This window comes from Dama dama, unplaced genomic scaffold (genome assembly GCF_033118175.1).
Source record: "Dama dama isolate Ldn47 unplaced genomic scaffold, ASM3311817v1 ptg000184l, whole genome shotgun sequence".
Lineage (NCBI taxonomy): Eukaryota > Metazoa > Chordata > Mammalia > Artiodactyla > Cervidae > Dama > Dama dama.
In genome coordinates this window covers 326,916-345,041 of record NW_026870984.1, presented here as the reverse complement: position 1 = coordinate 345,041, position 18,126 = coordinate 326,916, and the positions used below count along the sequence as shown (strand labels likewise).

Here is an 18,126-nt window from a genome sequence, read left to right as displayed (position 1 = left end):
CTCAATATACCAGGAAATTTGGAAAACTCAGCTGTGGCCACAGAATTGGAGAAGGTCAGTTTTCATTCCAATGCATAAGAAAGACAATCCAAAAGAATGCTCAAACTACCACACAATTGCACTCATCTCACACGCTACTAAAGTAATGCTGAAAATTCTGTAAGCCTGGTTTCAGCACTATGTGAACCATGAACTTCCAGATGTTCAAGCTGGTTTTAGAAATGGCAGAGGAACCAGAGATCAAATCGCCAACATCTGCTGGATCATCAGGAAAGCAAGAGAATTCCAGGAAAACGTCTATTTCTGCTTTATTGACTACGCCAAAGCCTTTGACTGTGTAGATCACAAACAATTTTGAAAAATTGTGTAAGAGATTGGAATACTAGACCACCTGACTTGCTTCTTCAGAAATCTGCATACAGGTCAGGAAGCAACAGTTAGAACTGGACCTGAAACAACAGACTGGTTCTAAATAGGAAACTGGACTGCAAGGAGATCGAACGAGTCCATCCTAAATGAAATCAGTCTTGGATGCCCTTTGGAAGGAATGGTTATTGAAGCTGAAACTCCAATATTTTGGCCACCTGATGTGAAAATTGACTCATGGGAAAAAGACACTGATGCTGCAAAAGATTGAAGGTAGGAGCAGAAGGGGATGACGGAGGATGATACGGTCGGATGGCATCACCGACTCACTGCACAAGAGTTTTGGCAAACTCCAGGAGTTGGTGATGGACAGGGAGGCCTCGCATGCTGCAGTCCATGGGGTCACAATGAGCCGGACATGACTGAGTGATTGAACCTAACTGAATCCCTCTTTCTTTCTCTTATTGTTTTTGCCTTCAGAGGCAGATCCCAAATATATTGTTGTGACATATGTCAAAGCGTGTTTGGCCTTTGTTCTCTTCTAGGAAGTTTATGGTTTCTAGTCTTCTATTTAGGTCTTTAACCCATTTTGATTTCATTTTCGTGAGGCAGTGTTCTATCTCACTCTTACATATAGCTGTCTAATTTTCCCATCCCCAATTATTGAACAGAGACTGTCTTTTCTCCACTGCATATTCTTCCCTCCTTTGCCATAGCCTTAAGAAAAGAAAAATTAACCCTAGTTGCAGGAGTGTATTTCTGTGCTCTGTATTCTGTAGAATTGCTCCCAGTTCCCAGCTAAACTTTCAAGCCTTAATCACCATATCTCTGTGATAAATGAAATTCTGTTAAGTAACATTTGTACAAGTAATACCAGATATGCACAACAAACTCCTTTTTAAAAATATATAATGTGTTTATTTTGCCCCTGCCGGGTCTTCACTGCTGTGCACACATAGCTTTCTCTAGCCACAGAGAGCAGGGCTACCGTCTAGTCACCGTGTGTGAACTTCTTATTGTGGCAGCTTCTCTGTTGCAGAGCACAGACTCTCCACTCCTGGGTTTTAGCAGCTGTGATGCTCCTGCTTAGTTGCCCCTTGTATGTGGAATCTTCCTGCCCCAGGGCCCGAATCTATGTCCCCTACTTTGATCAGAGAAACCTCCCATACTCCTTTTGAATACACATTCAAATCTAGGAATACAGTCATCGTTTTCTTAAAGTTTTGAACATGTTTATATCTTACCCTAGATATATGACTGTACCAACATATGTTTCCATACTGGTGGGTAACATTATGTGTAACTAGAAAACATAAGATGAAGTTTGACTCAATCCTTTTGTACCCACATCTGGATTGTCATGATATACATAATTAACCATTTTCTGTTTTCTAAAAAAACTTGAATAACTACAATTTTATTTAAGACATGTAAGTGCATAGTATTTGACCCTGATGGAACAGTAGGATCTGTAGGTATGCTTGTGAACAAATGATAAAGGCTTGTGAGATTGATGGCAACAGTAAAACTGGTAAATTAAATTTTCACTAAGGTTTAAAGATCAAAGAAGCATTATTTCATATTATCTAGATCACTAACATCTTAAAAAATATCTTTAAAAACAGTAGGCATGATTTGTGACTATTAACCTAGGAGTCATTTCAAAGTTTCCCGAGAATCAAGTGGCTTTTTATTCTATCTACATTCTTCTCCACCAGATGGTTGACTCTTTCTGTGGGTCACAAGATCTTCAGATTCTGTGTAATCATCATTTCTCGGCACTCTCCTAAACAGCAGACCAATATCCAGAATGAGGCATCTGAGCTCATAATAGTCGTCCTTCAAGGACAAGGCCTTATGCACAAACCAATCCTATTTTTTTTGTAAGTAAGTAGCAAAGATAGCGCTGTCTTCTGGAATGCAAATTTACTACATTCCTGCATTTTTTTCCATGTCTCCTTAGAATAAAGAGGAGACTGTTGTTCAGTCACTGAGTTGGGTCTGATTCTTTCTGACCCCCATGGACTGTAACTTGCCAGGCTTCTCTGTCCACATAGTTTTCTGGGCAAGAATACTGGAGTGGGTTGCCATTTCCAACTCCAGGGGATCTTCCCAACCCAAGGATTGCACTTACATCTCCTGCTTGGCAGTCAGATTCTTTTCTGTTGAGCTACCTGGGAAACCCGCTTTTAAAATATTTATGCAGGCTTAAAGTGTAGCTGGAAAACTTACCTTGACAGTAACTGATGCTCTTGCTATTTATTTTATAATGTATTCATTAGCATTACATACAAATAAATATTTCAAGAGATAAATTTTGAGCTCATTAGAATTATTTTCCACAAAATAAGTGGAACCACGAATTACATGTTGATTTTCAGGCATCATAGAGTTACATTCTGCACAGTGTCTTTCCCATGGATATTCTATTCAATGCCATCATTGACTTGCTTTTTGCCAAGTATAGAAGATTTATTTTATTTTTAACTTAATATCTTTTAAGAATTTTACACATCTCTGTAAACTTCTTTTCTTGTATGTATATGTGTTTTATTTCTGATTATCCTGTGAGGAAATAAAGAAATTATGTAATAATTTGCACCAGGGATAGACTTTTGCATTTCTGTAATTATCTTTTGCTTAGGTGTAAATTGAGTATTTATCACAGGGACATTGCAGTTTATGTGAGAGAGGATAAGATCTATATTACCACATGTCACTTAACTCAAATATGGCCGGAAGAAACTCTAGAAAAGGATAAGTTTAAATGATATAGCTATTTTTGTTAGTTATCAATTTATCTCATAAAGATAATACTCAATTTTTGTCAGTTCAGCTTTCCACATATCATGATTTTATTAGATAAAATTATCATATATTTAATTAAACATTCTAAAAGACTTGAACATCAAAGATAGAAGGAAATCCTAAGTTGCAAAAATCTATTAAATTATATTAAAAATACTTTTTAGTAACAGCATTGTTTTCAGTTATTTGTTTATATTTTTGTTTTCATTCTTCTAATAAATTTAGTAGAGCACAAATCTTTATAATGATTGGTCAGGCTGGCAGAACAGTTTATTACATAGTAGATAGTCATTAAATATTTGTGGATAGATGAGCAAATAAATGAAGATAACTTGATTATACTTTAAAATGTAAGTTTAAAAATAAATCAATTTTATAAATGAATAGATTAATGATTAGGTTAATAATAAAAGATCATTATTTTGTAGATTGTGAACATTTTACTGCATGCCATCTATCTAAGGATTAACCTCAATGTGTGCTAATATGTTACTCTAATACATTCACTTGAAATAATAAAGCAAATACATGTAGTAAACTAATTTATGAATCTAGGAAAAACAGGTCTTTTATTTGCCCACTTCTTTTGCTAAGATCTATCTGCAGTTTTTTTTTTAATTGGAGAATGAAAAATGTTGATTCATTAAATAACTATAATGTCTATTGATTTCTCTTGAGATTCAATAAAACATAACATAATTAAACAACATTTTTTCAAAACGATTTCATTACACTAAAAAAAAAGAGGCAGGAAAGCATTCTCAATCCTTAACAATTTATTCATCCATTATCTCTCAGGATAATCATTACTTATGGTACTTATCCTTTCAGCAGTAATTGCACTGTATACTGTTTACATTTAAGCTGAAAAAAATGCACCAAAGATTATTGTTAATGAGACACATTGGGCATTCACTTTGCAAAGTTAGGTCTGTCTCAAAAGATGGCAACATTAACACAACAAAATTATGGATTAAAAAGATGAAATAAAAATTCTTTCCAGAATGCTGGACAGTTACCTTTAATGTTACATCTTCTTTCACAGTTTAATGGTTAAAAGTTTACAATTTATTTGCCTGAATTTTTTCCAAAAGATTTACTATTGCAAATAAGCTTTTCCTCCATCTTCCTTTATGTTAATAATAATGCATGGAGAGCTGGAGAAATTGCATTTGGAGGTTCAGATATACAGTTAATTAGGACCCAAAACTGAATTGATATCTTTTGATTAAAATTAATGAACAGAAGTTCATTACTTTAAAATTATGTAAAGGAAAATAACGCTCAACATTGCAACTCTGGGTAATAATTCACTGGAGGGTGCTGTTAGTAGAGGAAGATATCCAAAAATAATAAACTACAGATTTTTAAGATATATAAAGAAAAGACTCATGTAAAAGGGTAAAGTGAAAGCTATGAGTTTTAATAAAATAGTCTGTGTGAGTTGTTAGCCTTAGAATCAACATTTGATTGGAAAATTAGTTGTATTTCCTCATCACTGCAGAAAATATTTAGATCATAATTTTTAAACAATAAATTTTTATTATATAAGGCCCATAGGGAAATATATCTCTCAACCAAAACTTTTATGTTTATGATAAAAACATAACTAAAAGATTTTAAATAAATAGCATAAATAGTGACATCATGTTTGCAAGAATGACTCAATATTTGAAAGATATAAGTTTTACAGAATTGGTCTGTAAGGGAAATTCCCTCCAAAATTAAAAAAAGACACACACAACAATGTTCTAAGAGGGACAAGTCTTTTTTAAAGTTTTGGTGAAATAGCTCAGAAAAAAAGATCAAGCCTTTCCTGCAAAATTATCTAGCAATGTCTGCCATTACATAAAGCAAAGCTTACCATAGACTGATGATCAGAAAACAAGGTCCAGAAATAGATTCACAAATAAATGAAGATTTGATACATCATAGGGCTCCAAAATTACTGCAGATGGTGATTGCAGTCATGAAATTAAAAGACACTTACTACTTGGAAGGAAAGTTATGACCAACCTAGACAGCATATTAAAAAGCAGAGACATTACTTTGCAAACAAAGGTCCATCTAGTCAAGGCTATGGTTTTTCCAGTGGTCATGTATATGGATGTGAGAGCTGGACTGTGAAGAAAGCTGAGTGCCAATGAATTTATGCTTTTGAACTGTCATGTTGGAGAAGACTCTTGAGAGTCCCTTGGACTGCAAGGAGATCTAACCAGTCCATCCTAAAAGCGATCAGTCCTGGGTGTTCATTGGAAGGACTGGTGCTGAAGCTGAAACTCCAATACTTCGGCCACCTCATGCAAAGAGTTGACTCATTGGAAAAGACCCTGATGCTGTGAGGGGTTGGGGACAGGAGGAGAAGGGGATGACAGAGGATGAGATGGCTGATGACATCACCGACTCGATGGACATGGGTTTTTCTAAACTCTGGGAGTTAGTGATGGACAGGGAGGCCTGGCCTGCTGTGATTCATGGAATCACAAAGAGTCGGACACGACTGAGTCACTGAACTGAACTCAGGGTGTCACTAACAATAAATGGAGAACACATGTTTAAAAAAAAATCAGTAGGTAAAAACATGCTATCTGAATTCAAAAAAGAGAAAATTCTAACATAACACAATGGACAAAAATATTTCCAGATATGTTAAAGATTTAAGTATCTGAGAGGTGGTACAGTGGTAAAAATTTGCCTGCCAATTTAGGACATGCAGGAGATGCAAGTTTGATCCCTGTGTCAGGAAGATTCCCTGGGTTAGGAAATGGCAACCTATTCTAGTATTCTTGCTTGAAGAATTCCATGGACAGAGAAGCCTAGTAGGCTATGTTCATGGGTTTGCAAAGAGTGAGACATGGCCACAGACACACACGCACCTCCATAATGATGGCAAAATATGTTAAATGTCTGACTATAGCAGGTATCAGCAAGGATGTAGAAGCTTAGGTCAGACATGCTGCTCTTGAGGACATAGATCTGAAACATAAATTGGGAAAATTCTTGTTACACTTTAAAGCTGATCATAAGCATATCCTGTATCCAATCAATGTCATATCTAGGGATGGACCTAGACAAACCCCTCTAGGAGTGCACTGAGTGACCTGTAACATAATATTCACATCAGCACTGATCATGATGGAAGGAAAGCTCAACTAGTTATGACATATTAAAGGAAAATAATACTATCCAATTTTGAAATTAAGAGTACAGTACATGAGCTTTTCATGTGTAACAGCTTTTCATGATAAAATTTTCATGGGAAAATGTTAGAAACTAATATTGAAGAAAATCACAAGCAAAGTAGAAGCCACAGTATATGACATCATGTTATAATGTGATTCAAGCAGATTTATTAAACACATAGATTTAGGATATGGATTAATTTATTTTAAAAATTGAAAGCTATGGACTAACAAAATACAGAAGAGTATTTTATTCATATTTAACTGAGGTACATTTGATTTACAATATTGTATTAGTTTCAACTGTACAACATAGTGATTCAGGTTTTATTGCATTCTATGCCATTTGAGTTATTATAACATATTGAATATATTCCCTATGTTGTACAATATATCCCTGTAGGTTATTTAGTTTGTATTAGTCTATATTTTTTAAAAGATTTTTTGATGTGGACCGTTTTTTAAAAGTCTTTATTGAAACTGTTAGAATGTTGCCTCTGCTTTCTGTTTTGGTGTTTTGACTATGAGGCATATGGAACCTTAGCTCCCTCCCCAGGGATTGAACTGGCACCTCCTGCATGGGAAGGTGAAATCTTAGCCAATGGACCACCAGCAAAGCCCCTCATTTGTACCTGTTAATGCTCTGCCTCTTGCCCTCTTCCTGTCTCCTTCTCTTGTTCCATCGACAACCACTAATTTGTTCTCTATCGGTCCATTTCTGTGTTCTTATATTTTTTATGTGCTTTAGGTTTTTTTTATTTTATTTATTTATTTATTTTTCTTTATTTTTATTAGTTGGAGGCTAATTACTTTACAATATTGTAGTGGTTTTTGCCATACATTGACATGAATCAGCCATGGATTTACATGTGTTCCCCTTCCTCCCTTCCTGAACCCCCCTCCCACCTCCCTCCCCATCCCATCCCTCTGGGTCATCCAAGTGCACCAGCCCTCAGCACTTGTCTCATGCATCCAACCTGGACTGGTGATCTGTTTCACACTTGATAATATACATGTTTTGATGCTGTTCTCTCAGATCATCCCACCCTCACCTTCTCCCATAGAGTCCAAAAGTCTGTTCCATACATCTGTGTCTCTTTTTCTGTCTTGCATATAGGGTTACCATTACCATCTTTCTAAGTTCCATATATATGCATTAGTATACTGTGTTGGTCTTTATCTTTCTGGCTTACTTCACTCTGTATAATGGGCTCCAGTTTCATCCATTGCATTAGAACTGATTCAAATGTATTCTTTTTAATGGCTGAGTAATATTCCATTAGATTCCACATGTAAGTGGTAACATACAGTATTTGCCTTTTTCTATCTGACTTCTTTCACTGAATATAATACCCTGCAGGTCCATCCATGTTATTTCAGACGGCAAAATTTCATTCTTTTCTAGAGCTAGCTAATATTCAACTCCGTATGCACTCCATAGCCTCTTTATCCATTTATCTGTTGATGGACACTTAAGTGGCTTCCATATCTTGGCTACAGTACATGATGTTGATATGAACACTGGGGTATATGTATGTCTTTGAATCAATGTTTTTGTTTCCTTCAGAAATATACCCAGGAATGAAATTTCTGGGCCATGTTGTATTTTCAGTTTTCTGAGAAATCTTTCTACAGCTTTCAACAGTGGCTGCAGCAATTTACATTTGCACCAACAGTGTACAAGGATTCCCTTTTCTCCACATCCTTGTCAATTAGCTATTTGTGGTCTTTTTGATGATAGCCATTTTGAGAGGTCTGAGATGATATCTTTTGGTGGTTGTAATTTTCAAGAAAGTATAACAGTGGTGATCACAGAGAACTTCTGATTTCAGCAATACTCATTTTTTTGTTGTTGTTTGTTTTTTTTATTTAAGTCAGGAAGTAACTTTACATGTATTCACTTATTGTTTCCTAATTTGCATATTTATTTTATTTCTTAGAATAACAATTTTATATTTTATGTAATATAAATGCAAGAAAGTTTAAAATCTTAAAGAAAGAAAAATGCTTGAGAAACTTTTTCAAATTTAGGGCTTGTGTCAGAGGTGCCAAAGATCACTATCAGATTCTGTGATTTAGTAGAAGGAAAGTATCACAAAACTCTAAAAACCATTATGATAATGGTTTACTACAGCTACAGATATAGATTGAAAGTGGCAATAGAAAAAAAAGTGTATAAACTGTGTCATGGAGAACCAGCCACGAGCTTCCACGGACCTCTCCTGGGCCAGTCACACAGAGAACTTAATTCTCCCAGCAATGTTGTCTGATGGCTCTTAGGAATTATTGTCAACCAGAAAAGCTTAGCCAAGTATTAGTGGCCAGGGTTTTATTAAGGGTCATTTCATAGGCATGGGGAATCCCCCAAACTATCCTTAGCTACTTCATCTAGAAATTCACCACCCTGGTGTTAAAACAGTTTATGTCACAGCCTCATTCAAAGTCCCAGGCATATAATCAGGTATTAGCTGTGAACCATGTCAGCATAAACTGATGTGGACCCCAGGATAGAAAACTGCTCTTAAACAACAACAACAACAACAAAAACTGCTCTTATCAGACAGGATATTCCAAGGTTTTAGATGTAATCTCCCAGGAGCCAGTCAACAGCTAGACTTGAAGACCTCTGAAATACATGGAGTCTGAGCAGCCCAGGACGGCTGAGTTGGTCTTCTACTACATGGTACTAATACAAAAAACGTGGTGACGGTGATTCATCAGTGACTGGAATTGACTTTCTAGTTTTGCCAATACAGAAAATGACTGAATCTTCCAAATAGGAGCTAGCAATTCTTTATGACTTTGATCATAAAGTCCCTCTGTTTATAACCACAAACCCAAGTATGGTGCTCTTAAAGTGCAGCTCATAGTCAGCCTCTGCCGTTGCTGTTTAGTTCCTAAGTTATGTCCGGCTCTTTGAGGCCTCTTGGACTGTAGCCTGTCAGGCTCCTCTGTCCATGGGATCCTCCAGGCAAGAATACTGGAGTGAGTTGCTGTATCCTTCTCCAGGGGATCTTTGTGATCCAAATATAGAACTCATGTCTCCTGTGTCCCCTGCTTGGCAGGTGGACTCTACCACTGAGCATCTGGGTAAACCTTTATGTAGCTTGTTTTAATGTGTACAAATGTACTTCCTCAACTTCTCTACCCCACAAATTAAAAAGAAACCTCCAACTAATAAAAATAAATGGAAAAAAAATTTCAAAACAAAGAGAAACCTCCCAAATAATTTTCCTTTTTAGCAAGGCTATCAAAGAACTTTCTGTATTTTGTCTCTAAATGTGTATATATAAGTCTTTAGGAAAAACAAAACAAAACGAAACTAACAAATTTCTTCTCACCATGTCAGAAAGTATACATAGATCCACAATGTTGAAAATAGACTATAAAATGAACAACTGGAAATGTCAGGATCTAGACACCTTGTTTCCAAGTCTAGTCACATGGAACATGCTGGGATATCCTCTGGAAGAGAAAACATGCTTTTCCAAACTTTGTTCCCTCCTACATAAAAGATAGAAGATATTAATAAACTGCTTTCAGTTTTGGAAGCTGCATCTTCTATACAAAATGAGGGCATTTATAGATTGCTTTGGGTAGAATAGCTGGCGCTGCGGGGAGGGGCTTGCACCACGGGGACGGGCTAGCGTTGCAGGGAGGGGCTGGCACTGCTTTCTCCGTCTGTGCTGCTCAGGCTCCCGGCTGCTCTATATGGAGCGCGCCCCGCGCTGCGCGAGGTTCCAGCCCTCGGGTGTTCCACAAAAGCGCGGAACGAAAAGCTGCGCCTGCTCTCTGTGCCTCCCCCGTCAGAGCGGTCCAGGCAGCCAGGGGCTTGGTGGGCGCACTCTCCCCAGGTGTGGCGCGCCCCCTCCCTTCCGCCGACCCAGTCTCAGTTTCCGCTGGCGCCAGTCGGGTGCGCGCGCCTTCTGCCCTCCGCGTCCCCAGCCCCAGTCCCCGCCCGCGCCGGTCGGGTGCCTGCGCCCTGTGTCTCGCCGCGACCTTCCCCTCCCCCCTGCCTCCTGCCTCCGGCGGGGCTGGGCCGGTCCGCAGCCTGCGAGCTCTTCTCTGGATTTTCTCGGTCTCTTTGTTCTGTGAACGGCTGGCAGTGTGTTCAGGCCGGTTAATTTACTCTCTCTCTTTTGGTCTCCCACAGTTCAAGTTGGCAACTCACAGAAGCTTCCTCCGATTGTCCTCAGGGCACTCAGGCCTGGACCCTACCCCAAGCAATGCCGCCTAAGACTCCCTTCCCGGACGGATCTCCGTCCTTAGCTCTTTTGTCTCACTTTTAATCTTTTATATTTTGTCCTACCTCCTTTTGAAGACAATGGGCTGCTTTTCTGGGCACCTGATGACCTCAGCTAGCAATCAGAAGTTGTTTTGTGAAGTTTGCTCTGCGTTCAGTTATTCTTTTGATGAATTTGTAGGAGAGAAAGTGGTCTCCCCGTCCTACTCCTCTGCCATCTTGGCTCCTGCCCTCTGTGCACAGTCCTTAAAGAATTGCTGCCTCTTGAAGCATCATACCTGAATAACATTCTCTAGCATCAATGACGATTTTAATTGTTTTTTAAATAAAGTGACAGAAAAAGAAAACAAACCAAATACATCACAGAAAATGCCTGAATGGTTATTCTGTGCTTATCTTCACCTCTTTAGTATGAATAATAAAAATATCCTTGGTTTATCAATCACTCAAATCAATTCATGTATCCTAATACCATTTATTTCAGATGAGAAAGACAGGAAAACCAAGAAGATGTTGGAGAATAATTATACCATGCCGATTGAGTTCCTACTTGTTGGATTCACAGATTATCTACCTCTCAGAGTTGCACTATTCTTGGTATTTCTCATAGTCTATACACTAACTGTGGTGGGAAATGTAGGTTTAATAATCCTAGTTAATTTCAATTCAAGCCTTCAAACCCCCATGTATTATTTTCTCAGCAACCTGTCTTTCTTAGACATTAGCTACTCAGCAGCAATCACTCCTAAAATGCTGGTAAATTTCTTAGCATCCAAGAAAAGCATTTCCCTCTCTGGCTGTGCACTACAGATGTTTTCTTTGGTTGCTTTGCTGATGCTGAATGCCTTATCCTGGCAGCAATGGCCTACAGCCTCTATGCAGCCATCTGCAATCCACTGCTCTATTCTGCTCTTGTGTCTCGGAGTGTCTGTGTCTGCTGTGTTGTGTTGGCCTGCTTCAGTGGGGGTGTGGCTTCAACGGTCCACGTCTGTCTCACATTCAGGCTGCCATTTTGTGGTTCCAACATCGTCAGCCATTTTTTCCTGTGACATCCCGCCTCTCCTGGCTTTATCTTGTACAGGCACCTGTATCAATGAGCTTCTGCTCTTTGCCTTGTGTGGCTTCATCCAGACCATCACTTCTGTGGTCATCTTTATCTCGTACTTCTGTATCCTCCTCACTGTTTTGAGCATCAAGTCCTCAGGTAGAAGAAGCAAAACTTTCTCTACCTGTGCCTCCCATCTCATAGCAATCACCTTATTCTATGGAGCACTTCTGGTTATGTACTTGCCTCCCACTACCAGCTACTCCCCAGACACTGACAAAGTACTTGCAGTGTTTTATACGGTTGTCTTTCCCATGTTTAATCCAATAATCTACAGCTTCAGAAACAAAGGTGTAAAATATGCCCTCAGAAAACCATTGGACAGAAACTGGGCTTTCAGAACAATAGGAATTGAAATCATTTAAGAGTATTTAAGGCATAACTTATCCCTCCAATCTGATAAGCAGCTGTACATCACCCTATATGTCAAATATTTTAAACATTTCCCCGCCTTTCAGAAATAAAAATTTTTCATCCTCTATTCTGTAAAACGTTTTTATCCTCTCTTACAAAAACAGACTTGTCAAAATTCTGATCTGAGAAATGTTTCTGAATTAAAACAAGTAATAGTTGCTCTTTGCACGTTGATTTTTTAAATATTCTTTATCATCTAATATTGAAGGTATTTGTTGACTTGTCTGTCAACCTATCCATATGAGAAAGTCCTTGGAAGCTGGGAATATGAATCTTGGTTGATTTTTCCAACACCTCTACATCTTGGTATAGGGCATATCCTCATATATATTTAGTGAATAAATGGATGAATGGATAGGATGAATGAATGGATAGATTAGTGAGTAAATCCAGTTTTCTGTGTTTGGGAAAATAAGCTAGATTCTGCACTTAAAGAACACTTACCATCAGAGAAATTTGACATTACTCATGATGGATAATGGTGATTACATTGGCTCTCAGAAAATCAGATAGAAGCACATATAGTGATAGTCACATTCATATTAGGAGACAGTGAACTTATAGCATGTATTTTCTCTTTAGGCTAGATTGATTATCATAATAGACTCTTTCATTAACTGTGGATACCTGGGAAAACCAAACAAGTCTGTGAAGATTATAGACTATTAACTATATACATTACTAATTATTTACACATAAGTTACTGACTCTATCTTCAGGAAGAGGTCAACAATTGCTTTGATCACTGTATTCTGTAAATTGACCATGTAAATCCATTGAAATATGAATCCTTCTTTCTCTGGGATCAGCTTTGATGATTAAATTATCAGACATTTTCTGTGGTTGCTTTAAATTCTTGAGTCCTACTTTCCTTTTTGTTTTATCTTGACAGAGTTGAAGGAAAACACTGTGTAGATATGAATATATAATACTGTGCATTTGGTAGTAATTGTAGAGCTATGAATGACTGGATTTATAGAGTTATAAATGGCAGGATTACAACCCTGCAAATAAAGACAATAAAATATTGCCAATGAAATGGGCTGTTTTGAAGTATCAAAGAACTAATATGTTTAACCTTCCTAGTATATGGATAATTTGAGAATTGAATGATCAAATACATAAAAATCTCCTACAATATATGTAAAGCTCTTGTTGCCTGTTACAATGTAATGGCATGCCCTTGTTCATTATTTTAACATTATTATGTGACTTTAAGATAGCAGCTGGGTTTGATTTCCTAGGAGAAACAATGAATTTTAACAATATCCATGAAGCATTCTGGAGATTTTGAGATACTGTGAGAGGTTAAAAAAAAATGGAACCAAAGATTCGACTCAGTGTCCTTTCATCTTTTTGCAATATTTGTCCTCAATGAAAACTTTATCAGAGTACAGAGTACAATGTCATTCATTTGATCTTATTCTTGAATTGTTTCTGAAAAGTGGGGGTTATTGTACATTGTTCCTTTAATATTAGTGTTTCCTCCTGCTGCAAAAAGCTAATGAGATTTTCAAGGGATGAGCTGATTTCTTCTAAACATCTATCTGTTGTGTTCATAAACATAAGGTTGCTCAAAGAAGCATGTCAGCTTCCTTAATAGGGACCTGTTAAATTTAAGATGTTTTTCATTTACAAAAATAAATTAGTCTAAAATAAATAAACTACAATTTCCATGTAAACTATAAAACTGTAGAAGTTTAATCAGTGCAGTTTCTAAAAGCAGCATTGTTGACATTTTGGGTCAATACCCATTTTTGGGAGAAGAAGAGGAGAGATTTACCCTGTACCATTTAGGATTTTAGCAGCCTACCTGGTCTCTACTCACTTGATACTAGTAGCATCCTCCCTATTTAGGTTAACCAAAAATGTATGCAAACCTTGCCAATGTCCCACTGGAGGCAAGTTATACCTAGATGAGAACTAAAAATCTTTCTCAACTGTATTTCTCTGTCCACAACACAAGAGAAACCCATAATAGCAAGGTCACTGCCTGAACTTAATCCAGAATAATAATTTGGTAAGAAAAACTCAGATGTTATTTTATTTATTTTGGTCTGAAGTATTTCCCTAATTTACATCTGGCTTGATATTATACACACAGGAAATCATCATATAATTTTAACTAACACACAAAATGAGAAATATATATATATATATATACAATGAAAAGCCACGTTTCAGAATAAAGTAGAATATTTGTAACAATTATATTCAATTAGATTTACTTTCCTGCCTATCTATGGTCAGAGAAAGAGAATACTGAAAAGATATATTTCATTTCAGTCATAAGAAGGTAATGTAACATTACAAATTTAAAATACTAAATTCAGGTCCCCTCTATAGAAAATATCTGCATCTTGATGAATATCTTCAGTTCAGGTCAGAATTAAAATCTATGTTCCAATTCTAATCTTGATTGCCCTTATACTGAGTCTTGGAGATCAGGGGCTAATTAGTTTTATGGCATGAGTTAAAAAAATACCAATTTTTCTATGACATAAGGCAGAAAAATATATTTAAAGGGCAAATTAGATATCTTCAAAGGAATTTGTAGCTGGTGTTCAGTCAATAAGTCAAGTCCAATTTTTTGTGACTCCATGGACTGAGGCACACCAGGCTTCCCTATCCGTCACTCTCTCCCAGAGTTTGCTCAAATTCATGTCCACCGAGTTTGTGATGCTAACCAACCAACTCATTTGTCACCCCATTTCCTTCTTTATTTTGACCTTTCCAAGCATCAGGTCTTTCCAATGAGTTGGCTTTTCACATTAGGTGGCCAAAGTATTGGAGTTTCAGCTTCAACATAAGTCCTTCCAATGAATATTAGGGGTTGATTTCCTTTAGGATTGACCAGTTTGATCTTCTTGCAGTCCAAGGGACTCTTAAGAGCCTTCTCCAGCACCACGATTCAAAACCACCAGCTGTTTGATGCTCATCCTTTTTTATGGACCACTGTCACATCCATACATGACTGCTGAAAAAAACATAGTTTTGACTATATGGACCTTTGTGGGCAAAGTGATGTCTCTGCTTTTTAATACACTGTCTAGATTTGTCATAGTTTTCCTTCCAAGCAGCAAGCATGTTTTAACTTCATGGCTACAGTCATTGTCCGCAGTGATTTTGGAGCCCAAGAAAATAAAACGGCATGTCACTGTATCCACTTTTTCTTCTTCTAATTGCCATGAAATGATGGGGCTAGATGCCATGATCTTAGCTTTTTGCATTCTGAGTTTTAAACCAGCTTTTTCAGTCTCTTCTTTCACCCTCATCAAGAGCCCTTTAAGTTCCTCTTTGTTTTCTGCCATTAGAGTGATATCATCTGCATATCTAATAGGTTGTTGGTATTTCTCTCAGCAATCTTGACTCCAGCTTGTGATCCATCCAGTCTGGTATTTCACATGATATATTCTGAATATAAGTTAAATAAGCAAGGCAACAATATACAGCCTTGACATACTCTTTCCAATTTTGAACCAGTCCGTTGTTCCATGTAAGGTTCTAACTGTTGCTTCTTGACCTGCACATAGGTTTCTCAGGAGACAGGTAAGATAGACTGGTATTTGCATCTCTTGAGGAATTTTCCACAGTTTGTTGTGATCCACACAGTCAAAGGCTTTAGTGTATTCAATGAAGCGGAAGTAGATGCTTTTCTGGAATTATCTTGCTTTTTCTATGATCCAATAAATATTGGTAATTTGATCTCTGGTCTTCTGCCTTTTCTAAACCCAGCGTATACATCTGAATGTTCTTGATTCACATACTGCTAAAGCCTTGCTTGAAGGATTTTGAACATTACATTGTTAGAATCTGAAGTGAGTGCAATTGTAGGGTAGTTTCTCATTCAAACAATTTATCCATAACTAATTTTTTTCTCAGAAGTAAATAAAAATATATATTTTTGAAAAACATGAGGTAACATTTGCCACCTTGATAAGAGTGGAGATTCAGAAATAACATTGAGAATCCATATTTTGTTTTAGTAACTGCAAACACTGTTAAGTATGGTAGGGAGTACACGTAGTCCTTTTAACTGATACATCACTATTAGTCCTAACTATATATGCCTATGCTTCGTTGTATTTTTATACAAAATTAGTCACCAGTGTGGTAAAAACAAACAAACAAACAAATGAAAACATGGTTTTATCATATCTTGCATACATGCATGCTAAGTCACTTCAGTCATATCTGATTCTCTGAGACCCTATGGGCTGCAGCCTCCCAGGCTCCTCTGTTCATGGGATTCTCCAGGCAAGAACACTGGAGTGGGTTGCCTTGCCCTTGTCCAGAGGAACTCCCCAACCCAGGGGTTGAACTCTTACATCTATCTGCATTGGCAGGGCTTAAAACTCAACATTCAGAAAACTAAGATCATGGCATCTGGTCCCATCACTTCATGGCAAATAGATGGAGGAACAATGGAGACAGTGAGAGACTATTTTTTTTAGTCTCTGAAATCACTGCAGATGGTGACTGCAGCCATGAAATTAAAAGACACTTACTCCTTGGAAGAAAAGTTATGGCCAACCTAGACAGCATATTAAAAAACAGACATTACTTTGCCAACAAAAGTCCATTTAGTCAAAGATATAGTTTTTCCAGTAGTCATGTATGGATGTGAGAGTTGGGACTATAAAGAAAGCTGAGCACCAAAGAATTGATGCTTTTGAACTGTGGTGTTGGAGAAGACTCTTGACAGTCCCTTGGATTGGAAAGAGATCCAACCAGTCCATCCTAAAGGAAATCAGTCCTGAATATTCATTGGAAGGATTGATGTTGAAGCTGAAAATCCAATATTTTGGCCACCTGATGCGAAGAACTGACTGACTTGAAAAGACCCTGATGCTGGGAAAGATTGGAAGGAGGAGGAGAAGATGAAGATGGATGATGAGATGGTTGAATGGCATTTCCAACTCAATGGACATAAGTTCAAGTAAACTCCAGGAGCAGGTGATGGACAGGGAGGCCTGGCATGCTTCAGTCCATGGGGTTGCAAGAGTCAGACATGACTGAGTGACTGAACTGATTATACTAATAAACCAAAAACAGAGCATACAATTGAATTAATTTCATGTGTGATGTGTAACCTCTCATAAAACTTTAATGTGAATGATTGTTGAAATTTTGGAGTATGATGTGAACTGTTGTTTAGTTACTCAGTCATGTCTGACTCTTTGCGACCTCATAGACTGTGGCCCAACAGGCTCCTCCGTCCTTGGGATTTCCCAGGCAGGAATACTGGAGAGGGTTGCCATTTCCTACTCCAGGGGATCTTCTTGACCCAGTGTTCAAACCGTGTCTCTTGTACTGCAGGTGGATTCTTTAACATTGAGTCACTGGGTCAATTTCATAATGAATCAATGAGGTAAATAAAGTATGTTTGAATGGCTCCATTTTACAGGGAAGAGGACAACTGCAGCTGTTTCACTATTAGAATACTTGGACATTTGTCTTAGTAGTGTCTATGTCATTGAAACACACATCTTTAGTTTCTGCAATGTCATTTAGATGCAATTGCAATTGCATCTGTGTTGCACCATATCCCAAGATGTTTAAGTTTTAGAGAACATGTTTTTTAAATTGCTTTATCTAAAAAATAAATTTATTTTACATAAAAAGTGAGAGCAGAGGCACCTACTGAACAACCATTGAGACAGCTTGCAGTTTGGATTAGCTTCAGTCTCAAGAGAATAGAAAGGATGCTAATGATTCAGCCTGTGGACATTTGAGATTCACATCTACACAAGGAGTTATTAATACTAACTGTGGCCCCAAAGAAAAAGAAGCAAACATAATTAAGCTTTACTTTCAATAATCAGTCCATTAAGATCATGAAAACTTGGTCTTTTCTAGATCTTCTGCTTACTCTGGACTTTGCTTAACTGTGAGTATGTTTAGGAAGTGGCAATAGTTTTATTTAAAAGTTTGACATTGCCTGTTACTTCACACTAAAAATCTCTTACCATCTGTGTGATTTTAGTAGTTTTCTCAAACAGCCAAAT

General features: G+C 37.4%; 1 pseudogene; it reads left to right on the top strand.

Moving 5' to 3' along the window:
• The first annotated feature begins 11,109 nt into the window (after window positions 1-11,109).
• On the top strand, window positions 11,110-12,069 carry LOC133053727 (olfactory receptor 5AS1-like; annotated as a pseudogene).
• Window positions 12,070-18,126: the final 6,057 nt, after the last annotated feature.